Source organism: Periplaneta americana, chromosome 16 (assembly GCF_040183065.1).
Source record: "Periplaneta americana isolate PAMFEO1 chromosome 16, P.americana_PAMFEO1_priV1, whole genome shotgun sequence".
In the NCBI taxonomy this organism is placed as follows: Eukaryota; Metazoa; Arthropoda; class Insecta; order Blattodea; family Blattidae; genus Periplaneta; species Periplaneta americana.
Genome location: NC_091132.1, coordinates 109691513 through 109710699, shown reverse-complemented (window position 1 = coordinate 109710699; position 19187 = coordinate 109691513). Strand labels below are relative to the sequence as shown.

Sequence of the window (19187 nt, the reverse complement as noted above, 5' to 3'; positions counted from 1 at the left end):
GTGGCATCTGTTCTTGCCGTGCTGCTTTTCAGAACCCAAGTTCTTCTTGTTCCCTATTTCCTGAGGTGAAGAATATCTTCCTTCAGAATCCTAGAAGCTGGTCTGTCATTTAGTCTGCCCTCGACCTTTCAAGCATGGGTGGCCCTGCCATGAGCAAAAGCTTGCACTTGCATCACTCTTGGGATCCCTGAAGCTAGCAAGCCTCCTCACCAATACACGGTAACAGACCATGGGAAAGGTATTTAAAAGTAAAATAATAATTATCTACATTTTTGTGCATAATGAGAATACGAAATGGTAAGATACATCTTACCAAACTATAACATTTAGAAATTATAAATTATAAATTATAAATAAGTTCTTAATTATGCCAAACATTAATACGGTACCTAATCAATTTCTGTGCCACACTAGTATTGTTTAAATAATTAATTACCAACGATTTTTCAAAACTGTTTGAATCTGTAAGTTGCTATGATATTAAAATATGTACTCATACCCGAAGGAGGCGAGAGACAGAAGGTTAGCAGTGACCCTTGGATTAGGATTCAGTTTCTTCTTATAACCAGTGTTCATTTTGAAACTTGGCTGTGTCCATCAGTCATATCACAATGAAACCAACTCCATCATTCTGTAAACAAAAGAATATAAGAAAAAAGAAAGAAAAATAACAGATTTCACCAGCTGTTTATTTAATGATAAACTCTTCCACTTGGCCTTGATGTAACTCGAGAAATCAAACAAATCCCTGTTACATAATAGGATGCGACATGAAAATATACCACAAAAAATTGCAACATAAAATTGGAATGGTAACCACCTCAACTACTTCACATTTTGTATCGAAATGAAATTATGTTATTCATTTTCTTATTCATATACAAATATAATTTTTTATTCGAATTCGTCTATACTACCACCTCCTAAAATATTTACTATCCCTCCTGAAATCCTTTAGGCCTATATAATATACTAGCTGAAAGCACCCGGCGTTGACCGGGTTGTCCTTGGTTGTTAGACTTTTCGGAAATCTTAGAAACTCAACTACAGACAACCAAAACGAATTGTCTTTAATAAGATTTCCTCGTCCATAAAGTTGAAATCTTTACATAGTATCATTTACATGAATTAATGAACTTCTTAGCCAAATGCCGGAAAGGATTAACTCAATTTAAAACAACTGTAGGTCAGGCAACGAAAGAAAACATTTTATCACATGCCATACATTCAAATGTTTTTTTTTTTTAATTTGTGTATGTATATATATATATGTGTGTGTGTTTATTTATTTATTTATTCTGGCGTAGTTAAGGCCGTCAGACCTTCTCTTCTACATCACCAGAAATACAAATAAAATAATAGAAAAATCAAACTATAAATAAAATAAAACCAAACTAAAATATATACAGGCTACAGCCACACAAATTTTAAATGAGTTAGCATTGCTTTGATTTTCATTCTCCATTCTCCTGGTACTACAGTCTATGAAGGACCCTGGCCTCTCTTACAGCTCTCCCCCAATCTTTCATGTCCGCAGCACACCTCTACCATTGCCTTGAAGTTCAGCAAAACAAAAACACACTCCTTGGTCCCTATATGCCCACTTAACGTTAACTCAATGTTCTACATATCTTATATTTTATCTCTGCCGGTCAGTGACTGTCAAATTTCAAATGGCTTATCTTAGTCGTGGGAGTCAGCATGTTAAAAATCGCTACCTTTCTGCCGTCTCCTTTCCCCCTCACCTCAAATGTGACGTTGCACAGAAGCAGATATAAAGTAATTATAAGATCAGTACATTGATCTATGCTGTGCTGACATACATTTCACATAGGCTAACTTCATGTCTATGTATGGTTTCACTTAAATTTCAGAGACAGCTGACGATGAACAAGGAATTCCCTTGTTCCCAGTCTGAACCCGTGAGTGCCATCGTGAGCCAAAATTTCTCTCTGTATCGGTCATACCAAAGAATGAATATATAGGGTGTTTCAAAAATACGGGGCATAATTTCAGGTATGTATTTCCCACATGTAGACAATCAAAATAGTTCATTACAACATGTGTCCGGAAATGCTTCATTTCCGAGTTATGGCCTTCACAACATTGAAATTCACCGGAACGTTTTTCTTTCCGCACGTCGTTGTCATTACAGAAGATGTTCAAAATGTCCACCTCCTGCTTGAATACATACCTCACATCGATGTCTCATTGACTTGCGAACACGATCCCAAACTCCAGGCTGAGTATTGCGTATGTCCTCAGAACATGCCACAATTCGATTCCGAAGGGATTCCAAATCAGGCACCGGAGACGATTTTAAATGGCCCCACAAGTAGAAATCGAGAGGTTCAGATCACTGAGCGTGGAGGCCAAGCAATTGGACCACCTCTACCTATCCATCGATCAGGAAACTTTCGATCCAAGTACCAGCGAGCTGTACGACTGAAGTGTGCAGGAGCACCATCATGCAAGAAGTGAATGTGTTGATGATTGATCAGTGGAGTGTCTTCTAAAACATGAGGTATGGTGTTTTCCAGGAAGTTTGTGTACACCTGCCCCGTAAGTCTGTTTACAAGTACATGGGGTTCAACCAATCGATCACCAATGATACCTGCCCACATGTTGAGGGAGAACCGCACCTGGTGATGAGATGGAACAGTTGCACGTGGGTTTTCATACGCCCATACATGCTGATTGTGGAAAGTTGTTATGCCATCTCGTGTGAACTGTGCTTCATCTGCAAATAATACTAAGGCAGGAAAGTTCGGATTTACACCACACTGCTGCAAGAACAACTGACAGAACCTAACTCGTGCAGGGTAATCTGCTGGTGACAGGGCCTGTACACGTTGCAAATGATAAGGATACAATTGATACTCTTTCAACAGTCTCCAGACAGTTGTATGAGGAACATTGACTTGCAACGCTACCCTTAGTGTGCTGATAGAAGGAGTCATGTTCACAGCCTCCAGAATCTCCTCCTGTACTTCTGGAGTTGTAGGTCTTGGTCGTCCCCTTCCCAAACCAGGAGAGTTAAATTTTCCATACTCGCACAGACGGTAATGGAGACGTACAAATGTCTTCCGATCTGGACATTGTCGCTGTGGGGTACCTCTCCTGGTACAAACGACGAGCCAGCGCAGCATTGCCGTCCGCCTTACAGTACATTATGTGTATCTCTGCCAGCTCTTGATTTGAATACATGTCGCACAGTCTAACGCCTACACAACACTGAATGTAACCTTCGCCTCGGAATGAACTGTCAGAGTGCCCTCTTAATGTCTCCTTTGACGGCAACGACCTGCGGAAAGAAAAACGTTCTGGTGAATTTCAATGTTGTGAAGGCCATAACTCGGAAATAAAGCATTTGCGGACACATGTTGTAATGAACTATTTTGATTGTCTACATGTGGGAAATACATACCTGAAATTATGCCCCGTATTTTTTAAACACCCTGTATACATATATAATTTAATTTATATTGGAATATTTTTTTACCCGTTGATCGCTGTACACCCGCTTATATAATACACACATTTTTTTTTAAATTATGACTTGAGAAATTGTATGTCACAAATTCAGAACATATTAATTATATTATTTTTATACTCATAATACAGATACAATATAAACTCAAAATAAGTCATTTTTTAACATAAAGACTAATATTCTGAGAGAGGTATGTCAGTGTTTTAGAAATTAAGAGATTGTTCTTTCCACAACGCATAATATACTACATTGGCAACGTGATTATACTGATAGAATTTCGCAGTAGTAAATTTTCGGACATGAATAACAATAGGCTACGTATATTTTAGAATTAATACAGTATTATTTTCAGTGGGCTTATGTACAGTCACATACTACATTAGCAACATGACAAAAGTATCATAGAAGTGCTTTTTGATATGTGAAAAACACGCAGTTTTTAAGTTAATGTTTGCAACTTTGAGCGAATGTCCTTGAGCTTCATTTTAATAGATGGTCATTACAAATGCTAGTCGCATTGAAATTGCAGTTGGTTAAAATCGAAAGGCATTTTAGTGTTTATCATAGGAATACATAGGATAAAAGCATCTTCTTTTGTTTGACAGTTAATAATTCACTTGTATTACGTTTTTCATGAATTTTTTCTCACTAATTCTCAATCCATTGCATAATTTTGGTAGGTCAATATTTTTTGCAATGGTACTATTGGTGATTCAAAATTAGGTACTGTATTCAATTATGTGATAGCAGTCCTTGTAGTTTCAAAAAATTCAGTTTGATAAACACAACCTGCTCATTATGTACAAATGCATCGAGAAATTGATAATACGGTCCTGGACTGTGTAAATATACTTATTGTATTTGTCTTCTAGACTTTAGCCTTCATGATGTATCAACAATGTAATTAAATTTCGTGTTATAATTTCCATGGCCTCGTGAAAGTCGATGTTGAATACAACAGACAATAATAAAGGACAATTGACTGTAGAAGATTTTGCATTTTAATATACCTGAATATTTGATCCTATTTATTTATATTCTTTTAATTAGTTTAACGTCCATTTGGACAATTTTAATGTAGCTTTTCTCTTGGTTATGAAGATTAAATGTACAAACTTTGGGACATATCGGTCAAAGCGTGTAGATTTGTAATGAGATCATACACACATACATAGGGTAGAGTGGCATAAATCGCACCGCTTCCTAAATGGCACCACTGTAATAATGTGGCATTTAGTGGCATTGTTACAATCTACCACATGAACTTCCACCACAGTCTACTATATACAGTCGCGAAGCTTGAGGTGTTTTTTTGCAAATCTCGTGATAAAACACTCCAAGCGGTTAGCAACTAGAAACAATAGACTGTCCATGGTCGACTTTGGACTGTGGATTCTCATATCTTACGAGATCATTGTTAAGAACTTCAAGAAGACAGGGATTGCCAATGCACTAGATCAGCGTATTTTACCAAAAGTTACCCAGCATTTGCTCGTATTGGGTTGAGGGAAAACCCCGGAAAAAACCTCAACCAGGTAACTTGCCCTGACCGGGGTTCGAACCCGGGCCACCTGGTTTCGCGGCCAGACGCGCTGACCGTTACTCCACAGGTGTGGACTTTTCGGACGTGAACAACAATATTTTGAGAGACATATTTTAGAATTAATACAGTGCTATTTTCAGTCGGCTTACGTACTTTCACATACTACATTAGCAACATGACAGAAATGTCATTGAATTGCTTTTTGATATGTGTAAAATCTTCTTTTTTTTTTCCTTTGTATAAAATATAGTCGAGGATGTGAAATACACGTAGTTTTTAAGTCAATGTCTGCAACTTTGAGCTACTGTCCTTGAGCTTAATTTTAATATGGTTATTACAAATACTAGTCGCACTGAAAATTGCAGTTGCTTAAAATCGAATGGGTATCATGGCAATATGTGAGATAAAAACATCTTCTCCTTTCGTTTTTCCAGTTAATATTGCGACTTCTATTACGTTTCGCATGAGCTCTTCACACCAATTCATGAATTCATGTTGGTGCATAATTTTGATGGGTTAATATTTCGCAATAGTATTTCTGGTTATTCAATATTACCGTAAGTAAATTATGTGGTCGCAATCCTTGTAGTTTGAAAGAATTCTAGAATTCAGTTGGATAAAACACAGTCTGCTCACTATCTACAACTATCCAGAAATTCATAATATGGTCCTGGACTGGGTAAAGATACTTATTGCACGAATTATATAGTTTTAGCCTCCATGATGTGTATCAACAATGTTATTTAATTTCGTGTTATAATTTCCATGGCCTCGTGAAATTCGATGTTGAATACAACAGACAATAATAAAAAACAATTGACTATAGAAGATTGCATTTTATTATTATACATGATGGTTTATCGTATTTATTTTTATTTTTTAATTAATTTAACTTCCATGTGCGCAATTTTAATATAGCCTATGTTTTTCTCCTGGTTATGAAGGTTAAATATGCAAACTTTGGCACATATCGGTCAAAGTGTGTAGATATGTATAGAGTACATACATACATACATACATACATACATACCCACATTCACTTTTATATATTAAGATGTATATACATATATAAATCGGGTACGGTATTGTAAAAAGAGACCTAAGTCATTTCTTCTAGTTTCGAGATAATTAAAAAAATGTTTAATCAGGATGCATGTACTTAAGACAATTTTTTTTTTGTGGTAGAAATAAATATAAAAACACTTCGTTTTATGAACGTATGTCGTAATTTTGACTCTGTTGTAATGGAGAAATTCTGTTTTGAAAATTGTTGACTTGGGTACCTGTTCACAATGTTGAGTGAATGTTGATATACTTCTGATTTATTGACGGAAATTACTCGTATATATGAAATACATTACTGTGCTCAGTTAATCATGTTTTGCTTCAGGTATGAATAAAAACATGTTGAAAACAAATATAGAAATGAAAACACTATTTTTGAGCCTAGAGAGTAGAGATGGTTAGTATCATCTCAACAGTTTCAGTCATCCTAGTCTATTGTATTTTGAGATGTTGGCCACAAGAAAATCTTATTCTTTGTGATTGTGAAACTTACACTCTCACTTTGAGAGAGGAAGAGAGATTAAGGGTGTTCGAAAATAAGATGCTTATGAAAATATTTGGGGCTAAGAGGGATGAAGTTATAGGTGAATAGAGAAAGTTACACAACCCAGAACTACATGCATTGTATTCTTCATCTAACATAATTAAGAACATTAAATCCAGATGTTTGAGATGGCAGTGCATATAGCATGTATGGGTTAATCTAAAAATGGATATAGAGTGTTAGTTGGAAGACCTGAAGGGAAAAGACCTTGAGGAAGGCAGACGTAGATGGGAGGATAATATTAAAATGGATTTGAGAGAGGTGGGATATGATGGTAGAGACTGGATTAATCTTGCTCAAGATAGGGACCGATAGTGGGCTTATGTGAGGGCGGCAATGAATCTCCAGGTTCCTTAAAAGCCATTTGTAAGTGATATAAATATTTGTGTGTGATTCTCTTCAGTATTGTCTGGAGGAAGCGCAAAAATTATAATGCCTAAGGAAAGACCAAAAGGTATTACTTACTGATAAAATCAGAAGCCTACAAAATGTTGTAGTGTCCTGATCACTTTAGCAAGATCTCTTAGCAGGATAAAATGATTCTACCCTCTACATTTGATGGTAGTTCACGAAACATGCAGCAGCTATACCAAGACGCTATGTCTATTGTTGGAAAGTATGGCAAACCTGATATTTTCTTAACTCTCACCTACAATCTGCAATGACCTAAAATAGCTACTGCTTCACTCCAACGCGAAAAACCAACTGATCGTCCTGACATTGTTACTTGCGTTTTCACATTGAAACTCAAGAACTGAAGATGTATAGGTTCAATAAAAAGTGTTTAGCATAAAGAAAACCATTCAGAGGGGTATGTCTGGTATTCTTCATTGGAAATAAATTTGAAAAAATTTAATTTGAACTTCTAAAGAACTTAATTTGCACCATTTGCTGCACAAGCCACTACTAATTACACAATCTTGGACCGTAATTAGAAATGTGCCTTAGACCTGCTTCAGTCTTACATTTTGGTTCAATGAGAGGAAGCGAAATATTGTATCTTCTTGTGGTGTGCCCATGATCAGATGATATAAATTTAGCTTGATATTTGTGGTAGTGATTCAAAATAGTATACATGTAAATTTGCTTGATATTTAAAACATTAAATTCTTTATATATGAGATGAGTTGGATGATCAAGTTTTCTTCTTAAACATATTTTAATAATTCTTTTATGTAGTAATATTAATGGGCGAATGGTACTCTGTGATAATCCACCCCATCCTATAATTCAATACTGTATTAAGCTTTAGACTGAACTAGGGCTAAAAATATTGTTTTACTGGCATAAAGCGACGCAGTTGAACAAATTTGTATAGAGTTTTACGTAATTTAAGACATAAGTATTTAATATGAAAGTTCCATTTTAAGTTTTGATCGATGAAGATACCTAAATATTTCACGTGGGTTGATGGACGTAGTTTAGGACAACTGCAATTATTATAGATATTTGTACAGTTATTGCTATGAATTTTTAAATTATAGTTGTTTTCCACTGTAGAGAGGCGTGTTTTATTTAAAGAAAAGGGAATAAAAGTTGTTTTATCTATGTTGAGTGCTAACAGATTAAAATCTAACCATTTTAATTGAATTTAAGCCAATATTAACGTTTTTAAAAACATGTTCCCAGCAGCATCCAGTTAATATGACAACAGCATCGTCTACAAAGGAATAAATATTAACTTTAGTAATGTTAGCATCTAAGAATAACAAATAATTTATATAAATGCTGAACAACCAGGACCCAATACGGTTCCCTGAGGGATGCCGATATTAACAGTTTCTTTTTCACTTATCGCATTATTTACTTTCGTATGTTGTATCTACCGCATAAATAAGATCGAAACAGGTCCACGGTAATACCTCTAATTCCAATGTTTTCCAACTTTTTAAAAAGAATTTCATGACTAACAGTATGGAAAGCTTTCTTCAAATCTAAGAATACACCTAAACATTTCTTTCCTTCATCTAAAGCTTTAGTTATGTCAGATGTGACTACTAGTATAGCATCTTCAGTACTCACATTATTTCTAAAACCAAATATTCAAGTTATTTTGTTTTCAAGTAGGATAAAATGGTGTCGATGGAAGTTGTCCAATTATTAAGATCCTTATCTACTATTGGTGATATAAACTTACTTAAAATGTCATACTTTGCATATTTTCACTCTGTAATGAAGTATGGATTAATATTCTGGGGTAACTCGTCTGAAGCTAAACACGTTTTTGTTTTACAAAAGAAAGCTATAAGAATAATGGCCGGTGTGCATAAAAGGACATCATGTAAAAATATTTTCCGAAACTTAGAAATCTTGACCTTACCTTGTGAATACATTTTTTCCCTAATGATGCTGTATATTAAGAACCAAGATAAATTCAGTACTAATCAAGACATTCATCATTTTAATACAAGACATAAATCAGATCTTCATCTACCCTCTGTTAGTCTAAGCTGTTTTAAAAAAGGAGTTCGCTATTCTTGTACAACAGTCTTCAATGCACTGCCTAATTATCTTAAAGATTTGAAAAACCACGAGAAAAGGTTCAGAAAAGAATTAACCAAATTTCTACATACTCATACCTTCTACACAACTGATGAATTGTTTATGCTTGTGAATTGAATTATTCTACTTAAATGACATGTACAATTTTATATAACTCAACTAAAATATGTATTTATATTGACTTAATCTGTTTACTATCCATTGTATATTTTTGTTTAGCATAACTGATGAATTGTATGTGCTGTAAATTGAATAATATACTGTATAGGTCAACTGATGAATTGTTTAAGCTTATAAATTGAATTAGTCTACTTCATATGAATTGTACAATTTTGTATAGCTTAACGAAAATAAGTTTGTAAATTGAACTAATTTGATTGTACCGGTATATGTTTTTATAATTTGGCTGATGAATTGTATATGCTTTTAAAATGATTACTTTGTGTTTGTAATTTGAAGTAGTTTGCATGATATGTATTATCAATTTCTGTATAACACAACTGGTTGAATTGTTTATACCTTAAATTTGATTAACTTACTAGTTTTGTATTATACATATAGCTGAACTGATGAATGATCGTTTGCGTTTGTAAATTTAATAATCTGATTGGCTATGTATTGTATACTTTTAGTAGAGCCATCGATGTAGCTCAGTCGGCAGACTCGCTGGGCTGCTGATCTGGAGCTGCGTTTGGGCTTGGGTTGGATCCCCCTTTGGTCTTTGGTTTCTTCCGAGGTTTTCCACAGCCGTGGGACTGAAGCCGGATGGTCTATGGCGAGTCCTTGGCATCAACCCCTCTGATTTGATTACCCCCCTTTGATTTGATTACCTGGTTAGGTTTTTCCGAGGTTTCCCCAACCAAAAGGCAAATGCCGGGTAATATTTTGGCGAATCCTCGGACCTTACCTCATCTCACTACATCTCGCCAAAATATTGTAAAAAATTGCACAAAATTGTAAAAATTGTAGAAAATTACTAAATTGTAAAACTATAAAAATTTGTAAAAATTGTAATTGTTGTTGTTGTTGTCTAGTGCCTTGCATTTGGCAATGAAGCCATTAGCAGTCGTGCTTTTCAATACTTTTGAACTGTAGTTTCTTCTGATCTTAATGCTTCACAGGTCTTCAAGTGGTCTTCATTCATTTCTGCTGGATCATTACACAGGACACATATGGGTGAAGCTGAGATACCTATTCTGTAGAGATGACTTGCTAGACAGTCATGATTTGTCAATAGTCTGAAGGCTGCAGTAAGGGGTAGTGATGCGCCTCCTATAGCCTCTCCTACCCAATTCCCAACCTCAGCCTGCCCATGGTACACCCTGCTTTTAACAGATGAGGATCTGGGGACCGAGTCACAGCGGTATAACTGTTTCATATAAAATGGAGGAAATGCCATTTACATATGAAGGGTCCAGGGGAAGAACCTGCTAAGTCACATTTTACTGTTTTTACAGGAGAGCAAGTTTAATGTTTCAAGGTCCATTACATTCTATTGTATCTGAGTTATCATTCTTCAAATATATCTGGCTTAATCAAGTTTTTACTCTGTACAATTAAACCACAGAAATCTCTACTGCCTGAGGTATTTCATGGCATCCAAAACAAAAAATTGATAATTTTGGACTTAACAGGTTTTTCCCCTGGACCCTTCATATGTGCTGGCCTATCACAGCACAACAGCGTCCCTCAGCGGCACATGAGGGAAAGGTCGGTGGATCTAAATAACATCTATTTAGTCCTCCCGGCTAGGTCCGAAGGACCAGTTGACCAACGACAGGTGCGGTCCCCCTTGCATAATGGGGGTTTACATCGGGTGATGTAACTGCCACATTGTAAAACCTGGTGCCCGTTAAGAAAACAGTTACATGAAAGCCACAACATACATGAGTATGAGTCCTAAAGATAAATATTCCGGAGTTAAAACTGTCCCCCAATCGGATCTTCGGGTGGGGACATCTTTAGGCAAATCTCACCATTCCAATTCCAATACTTTAAGAATTCTACAGTGGAATGCAGGAGGCATGTCACAGTCTAAAATTGTAATTGTAATATTGTAAAATTTTGACTTGTTCCACATCTTAAAGCTTCATTGCTCATGTAAGATCTATGGAATAAAATAAATGAATGAATGAATAAGAAGTCTATATATTACGAGATTTACTCTGACTCGTCTCTTACAGGAAATGACTCAGAATCAGATGCTAGAGAGACATAGATCTTCAGATGAATGTGAAAATACGTCTCCTCTAGAACAAAGCCACCACAACCTAAAACATCCCATGAATCTGGAAGGTTTAAATCCTGGAAAGTTCATTGAAGTTGAACTGGCAAGTGATAAGGGACTAAAGCATAAATGTCATACTGTATGCAGTGCTGTCATGGAGGTCATATGGGGCCATACATCATAATATGAGAACCTACAATTTTTTTAATTAATCGTATGAAGAAAAGAAAATTTTGTCTGTACGGAGCCATACAGCATATGGGTGCCTAAGTTCTGTATGCGGAGATCGTATATGTACAGATATTAGATCGTCTCTTGCTGTTCCTAATGTATTCTGTTTGATGTTCATAAACAAAAATTGTCCACCTCTGCAGCACTGGAATCCAGAATTATATAAAATAATGGTTGAAAAACAAGAAGTGCTGCAAATACACACTCCAAGATTCATCGAGACAAGTGTGCATCTAGGGTGGGTCTACATGGTGTATTCTTTAAATCAAACTTGTTGTACAATTAAAATGTAAAGCAAAAAAATTTCTTTACCTCTTCTTTAATACTAACAAAATCATTAAATGACAGTCGGAGAGATAGAGAGAGGAGAGTAAAATATATTTCAAGGAAGAAAACAAGGGATGGGGTAAAGAAAAAAAATTACCATGACAGCACTGACTATATGTAACGGCAAAGTTGAAAACGAAGATATTAAAGTAGGCCTACTGTACTTTTTTTTTAAACTGAGAACCAAAAATGACAAACATTTTAAGCTAGATGAGGAATCTTCTTCATTTGAAAGCATTGTCAAAGTGTCTCAGATTAGAAGAATCTAAATAATTCTGATATTGGTAGAAAAGGAGCTGACAGATTGTATTATAAATTTAATTGAAGGCTCTTAAATTGACATAAAATTGCAGTTTAATAAACGATATAATACATAATCATTAACATACAACTTTTTATGGTTAAATTCAACAGATCAATCTGACAGTTTCTTGACAAATTTTCCTCTAATTACGCATTGCTGTCCCACAAAATGCATGTAAAATCGATAAAAATACATATTTGTTATACTAAGATTACATTATTACCTCCAAAAAACAAAAAACCTCTGAAAGAAGACTCCTAATTTACAAGTGTCCCGTATGGAACTACGTGCCTGTCCCTTACAGAACCAAGTATTTTTGGTTATTTCGTAGCAGTTACATGTTTTTTTTTTTAACTAGTAACACTTTTCTAAAATGTTTCAATACCTACAAGTTTATGGAAAGAATTTCAGTTACTTAAGGAGTCAGATATCACAGACTTTTGCCATCAAAGTGCTTGCTGACTATTGAGGTGTCTAAAAAAGTCCCGTACAGAATCCCAATTTATTTAGGTATTTCTCAGAAAATAAATTTTAATGAACTATTCTCTTTTCAGGGCGAGGATCCTTCATATTTTAACAAAATTATTCATTTATCACTGAACATATTCTACCAAACACATAAATTTTATAGACAATTATATTTTCAAAGTTGCTGTCTAAAGTGTCCCGTACGGAACCTGGAATGGCTGCATAATTGAAAATGATTATCTTGAAGCACAGTTCCCAAAAAAATCTATCATCCACATTGAACTATGCCAGTTTCGGACGATAAATGTCATCCCTTAAAGCAACACTCTTCTTAATCCCTCCTATCTTCCTCACTTCTACCCTATCTACAGTTTAATGGTTTTTAATTGCCTTTCATATCTCATTTGTGTCCACGTTAAAATCTCTGCTGTTCAATTTTTCAATGAACTCTTCCTTCCTTGGCAGTTTCCTTTGCATTTCCGTCATGAAACTCAGCAGTTTCTATAATCCACAGGCCTTCGTGAGTTTCATACAACTTCAGAAATTCAAATATTTGGTCATTATTTCACTTACTATTGTTTCCTATTATTTTTATGTCCAGTAGAACTGATAAACAATAAGCTGTTAATTTAAATTCCCGCACTTTTCTCCTTGAATTCAAGTTATCAAGTGACGTTCACACTCTTCAAGTTGTTTCAAGTGTCCTTTCAAGTCAAGTAAAAAGTAGAAAGGGATCCAACTTCACTTGAAACTTGAATTCAAGCCGTTACTTGACTTCAAGTCAATTTGAAACATAGTTCACACCTTTCAAGTTCGTCGAATCAAGTGACTTGAAAAATGTGAACGAGGTTTTACTTTTGGCTATTCAAAAATGATGTTGACAAACATTCCTTTCTTTATTTTCAAATATCTCAGAGATATGGTTTCTCCAATCTTCTTAATAGTCTAAACATAATAATTACTGTTGCCACATAAGCATGTAATAACTAATAACTAATATGTAAGTTGAATAAGCCTATAACGTTTTAAGAACACCACAAGTCTCACAATATAAAAAGAAAATAAACATATTCAAAATATGGGGCTATTTTGTCCTACAAAGGATCAAGGAACAGTCTATTATAGTACTTGCTTGTGCCAGTCGTGTTTCGTGACAGTGCACGGGCAGTAAGAAATCAGGTGTCATTGTGATAGGTTCTGACGTGAAATAGTGGCAATGGAATCAGAAGATAGTGATAATGGTCCTAGTAGGTCCTACTCCAAAAAAATCTACATCCGGTGTACTTAAATATATAGGGCAGAAACAAAATTGTAGAAAATGATGGTAAACAATTCCTTAATTTAAAGCTTGGTTTTATTCTGATTAAACAAACTATAAAAGGGCTAGGTGTAGGTTCTACACAAATTCCACAATTTGAGACATCTGGCCAACATCTATGGCTGACCACTAGGATCCAGAATACAAAGCGCAGATTAAATTCAAAATAAAATATGATTGCAGAGAGAATATGGAACAATGATAAATTTAAAAATAAAGTACAATTTGATTTCGGAGAAACATGAGATGAAAGTACATTGAAGGGTAATGAAATGAATTAAAAAAAATATATTACGTAGTATTATACAAGTGATTGTGTAAAATGGATAATGAATCTCTCAATACCATTAGACAAATTATGTTAATGTCCTCGTTAGAAAATTTAAGAGAAAGGAGAATGGTTTAGGTTAACTTAAATGAAGTTCCCCTAACGCCAAAAAGAAGTACTTTCACTTCCCATGCATTAATATTCATTTTGAATCTCTCACTGAAGTGAGGAATACGGGGTTGTAAATACGCTTCTTCTTTTCATCGTTAACGTTATTGACTTGTTGATCATCCTTCTCAAAACAGACAGTGGGGTCAAGAATGAGGCTTCTTTGATTCCGGCGATCAATGGCTATAATGTCTGCTCTTTTTGTTGACCCATTCTCAGCCAAGCAGTGAACTTCTTTGTAAACCTCCTACTTTGCCTACCGAAGAGTGGTTGCGATGGAGCTTCTCACTTTATAGTGGCGATTGTTTCTCAGTAGTTCTCCTTTAGGGCTATAACCCAAAACATGCCCAAGGGTTTCTAATTCCTGCATCCTGGATGACGACAGTTTTGATCTTGGAAGGAACGACGTGGCACAGATCGTACTACTGCGATGTTTGTGGACATCTGCTGTCCCTGCTGTTGTTGATCCTTCTGAGGATCCTCCCAAAGTGAAGAGACAACAAAGTGTTTAAAAATCAATTTATGCGCTTATATTTAATTTTAAACAATATTTCCTTGTAAAGAATTAAAAAAATCGTTTAAATCAAACACTTTGAAGGGAGTTGAGATAAAATGATCAAAATAGGCCTATTTTGTATGTAGTGTACGATCCTCCAATCAATAGTACGACAATCTGGAACCAATTATGCGATCCAGTCAAGTCTCAGGGTTGTCAACGCTGCAGCAAAGTCTTGAAGCGCTTTAAAAAAACGCACGGGACAAGGTCAGTGGATTAGTTGAGGAATTACATAAGTGATCAGAGGCAGAGGAATTGTATGACATCATACCTTTCTATTATATCTTTAAAATTACCAATATCGGTATATGAATCTGTGACAGGTTATACCTGTTTTTTTTTTTTTTCGAAAGATTGGACATGACAGTTAAGCGGCACTTTGAAAATAAAGCGCTAACGGCTGACAATAAAACATTCATTAACATTTGACGCGAAGGTACAAAACCGTACAAAAAATCGATGGAGAATGAAACACGAAACGTATCAATATCTGACAGTAAGTACACAAAAAAAATGGCTCCAAGAGAGCTTTTGAGTACTCACCACGTGGGAACTGTAAGGCTGGAATTACGATCGTTTGCGTTACGTTACGTTGCGTTGCTTTTGTCCGTACGTCGAACTTCTACCGAACGTTCAAGTTATGTATTACGATCGACGTCCGTGACAACTATGACTATGACAGCTGGGGACCTGCGTTGCCAACTCGATTCTTAAAAACCCGCTGTGAAACAGTGCAGAAAACACTAAGTTACTATATTGTCAATGTAAAATGAGAATATTTTACCGCTGGGAGTGCTAAAAATACCTGCTAAATCTCTATTTCAGAAATACAAATATCCTAAACTTCACTCGCCAAACTAATACTGAAAAATACCAGATATAGCGGGAAAACTGCTGTATTGGCAACACTGCTGGGGACGGAGCGGTTTGGAGCAGGTACTGTGACGTCATTAATCGGTTGATCCGAGTGCAGCAGAACACACCGCCATGACACAACAGTGCACGATGTTATTCGTCTGCTAATTCCCGCCCTATACAAGAACCAATCGGATTCACTGATGGCGGCTGATTGAGACTGCCACTACCTCTGCAAGTTGATGGCACCGGTGGAGCATCAATGACGTCATCGGTGGAATTCGGACCACCGTGATGCCATCGGATTGCTCACCGGTGAGATTCGGAATACGCTCAGGGTACACATTTGTGGCGGCAGATTAAAAATTTGGATGATTGAGTCGATTTTAGAATGTAATTTGAAAGTGAAACCAAGCGTATTTTAGAAGCGTTGTAATAAAGCGCTTTCGCTTTGCCCTTTTGACGAGAAAGAAAAATGCTTCGCTTCATTGCAAAGTGGCGGTTGCTAATTTTATTTGCTTAATTACAGCTATTTTTGTAGTTATTTTACATGAACGGCCTATTTAACCTTCAGTGTTGTTGACAGACGACATAAAATTGATGAAATAATTTAAATACTAACGACTAATAAATAATCTAATCCAACCACGAATTAACATGTGAGGTAAACGTTAAATCCTGCAGCTACGTAAGTAAAAAGGAAGATAGAAAGAAACTGGCTCCGTGAAGAGCCGCCTAAAGCACTTAAAAATAACACACAGAATTATTTATTATTACAGAAAGTTGATAAAATGATCAATAACACGTGGAACCTTGAACTGAAGAACATAATGCTTATTTATTTTATAACATGATTAGTTTTCCATAATTACAATCATGTTCTCTTTGGTGAAGAGTAATATTATTGATACATCCTACATACGTAAGTGTTCTTCCCAAGGGCAGGTCTTTCACTGCAAACTCAGCATTCTCCAATCTTTCATATTTTCTTTGGTTTCCTCATAGATAGACAACTATATTAGAGATCACATATTAGGTATATACAGTATGCACAAAGTTATCTTCTGTAACTTATTTATTTAAAAAATTGATGAACATTGTTAGTTTTGAATATGTTCGAAATGCATATTTTGCTTTTTTTAAAGTGAATTCAGATATGGACTTACTGTATTTTGCGGGGAAATTCTAGTGATAGGGGCGTATTTTGCGGACTACCAGGGCTACCGGCGGTAGCCCAAGGAAATTACAAAAGAAAAAGTTTATAATATAACATAATGTAATAATTTTGTATTACCGTATTAGTTTTACCACAGTAATTAAAATTAAAGTAATTGTTAGATTTATATGCGCTCTCTGCTCTCGAAAAGAAACAAGTTGTCAAGGCTGCATCACTGGAGAAACCGCTGCTACGAGGGGTAGCCTATGACCGTTCCACTCAAACTGTCCTGTCGCACAACTGCCTATCCCCCGCTCCCTTCTGTTTCCATCGTGCAGTGTAGGCCGGGTGAGTTGCCGCTCTCGTGATCGGTTTCTTCGCAGGCGCGAAGCAACAATACGCTTAGTACGCTAGCTCATGAATGTGATTGTGTTCTTGCAGTGCAGTATTTTAAATTTGTAATTTGTTCGAGTGTCTTAAGAGTTATATTAATTGTGAATTATTAAATTTTTAATTTCCCAATTAAGTGATATTGTGAAAAATATGGCAGAACAAGTTTCTGGAGAGGTTTGTGTTGAAAATGACTGTGTAATAGAAAGTTTATTAAAAGTGCTTTTTAAAGTGTGGTCAAAAGAGGTGTTTTCTAATATGAACTCCCTTCGAACGGCAGTCCTAAAACACGACAAATCAAAAGCTCATATTTATAGTAGCATGAACTTTGCAAACTTTGGGAAGACAAGAATTGATTTACAGCTAGATAAGCAAAAAGCTCTACACATCAACCAACACAATGCTCTTGTGAAAAAAAAAAAATCGGGAGATTTTACTGCGTCTTATTAACGCAGTTTGCTTTCTAGGAAAACAAGAATTGGCTTTTCGGGGTCATAATGAGAGTGTGGAATCAGACAATAGAGGAAATTATATTGAATATTTAAGTTCCTTAAGTGAATTTGACCATTTACTGGCCAATCATCTTGAGAGTTCAACAGTATTCCATGGTACTTCTCCCGCAATTCAGAATGACTTAATATTTTGCTATAAGTGGGGTTATGATAAAGAACATAAAATCTGAAATAGAAGAAGCTCCTTTTGTGGCTATTGTTGTTGATGAAACAAGTGACTGCTCTAATCAGAGTCAACTGTCCACTGTTTTAAGATACGTCGACAGTACTGCCAATGTTCAAGAACGGTTTATAGGATTCACAAATGTCAGTTCGGGCAAAACTGCTGCTGCTTTGTTTCAGCATGTGGAAGGTGTTATAGCAGAATACAATGTCGGCAGTAAGTTAATTGCACAGACATACGATGGTGCTTCAGTTATGGCGGGAAACATTAATGGCTTAAAAACAAAAGTTCAAGAAAAGTATCCTCAAGCACCATTTGTCCATTGTTACAGCCATGTTCTCAATTTAGTTTTGCAACAAACTACTTCAACCATTCCATAATGCCGCATTTTTTTCAAAACACTGTCGGGTTTAGCTGCATTTTTCTCATCTCCTAAAAGATCAGAAAAACTCAAGGAATTTATGAAAAAGAAACTCCCAAAAGTAGCACCAACTAGATGGAATTTTACATCTCGGCTTGTAAATACAGTGAAGGAATACAGAGAACAACTGACTGCTTTCTTTGAAAATATCATTTGTAATGACTCTGAAGAAAACTGGGATGATGATGCAATTGTGCAGGCTCAAGGATATTTGTATTTTTTTACACAATTTCAGAATATATTTCTTCTTGAAGTCTATGCTAGGGTGTTCGCACATACAGATGTGCTCTACAATATTCTTCAGACAAAAAGTCTAGACATAGCATACTGCTTGCAAGAGGTATCAAAGTTAAAAAATAATATATCCGAGTTCAGACGTAGTGGGTTTCCGTCCATTTGGAATAATATGGAAAATGAAAATTCTTCAGACAATACAATGGAACCATTATTAAAGCGAAGAAAAGGAGATGATGAATTGAAATACAGGCAGCTGTACTACAGCATACTAGATCGTATGCACATGGAAATTACTGACAGATTTTCTGATTATGGAAAGCTTCAGTTCACACATCTTCTAGATTCTCAAAAATTTTCTGCTTATAGAGAAAACTTCCCGAATGAGGCACTAAACAAATTATTTCAGTCCTATAACAGTCACTTTGATCAAGTACGTTTG

The 19187-nt window shown here is 35.6% G+C and overlaps 1 protein-coding gene across 6 annotated transcripts in view; it reads right to left on the bottom strand.

Annotated features, from left to right (window-relative positions):
* The window catches only part of LOC138691058 (probable multidrug resistance-associated protein lethal(2)03659), an 83520-nt gene extending 67838 nt beyond the window's left edge, over positions 1-15682 (bottom strand). For 3 of the 6 annotated variants that reach the window (XM_069812725.1, XM_069812726.1, XM_069812727.1), the window contains exons 1-2: positions 15558-15678; positions 500-631 (exon numbers count right to left, since the gene is read on the bottom strand). The gene's annotated coding sequence lies outside the window, so the exon portion shown is untranslated. Of the gene's footprint in view, positions 1-499; positions 632-15557 lie in introns of all 6 variants that reach the window. The other 3 variants (XR_011329737.1, XM_069812728.1, XR_011329738.1) reach the window with 2 other exon arrangements.
* Positions 15683-19187: the final 3505 nt, after the last annotated feature.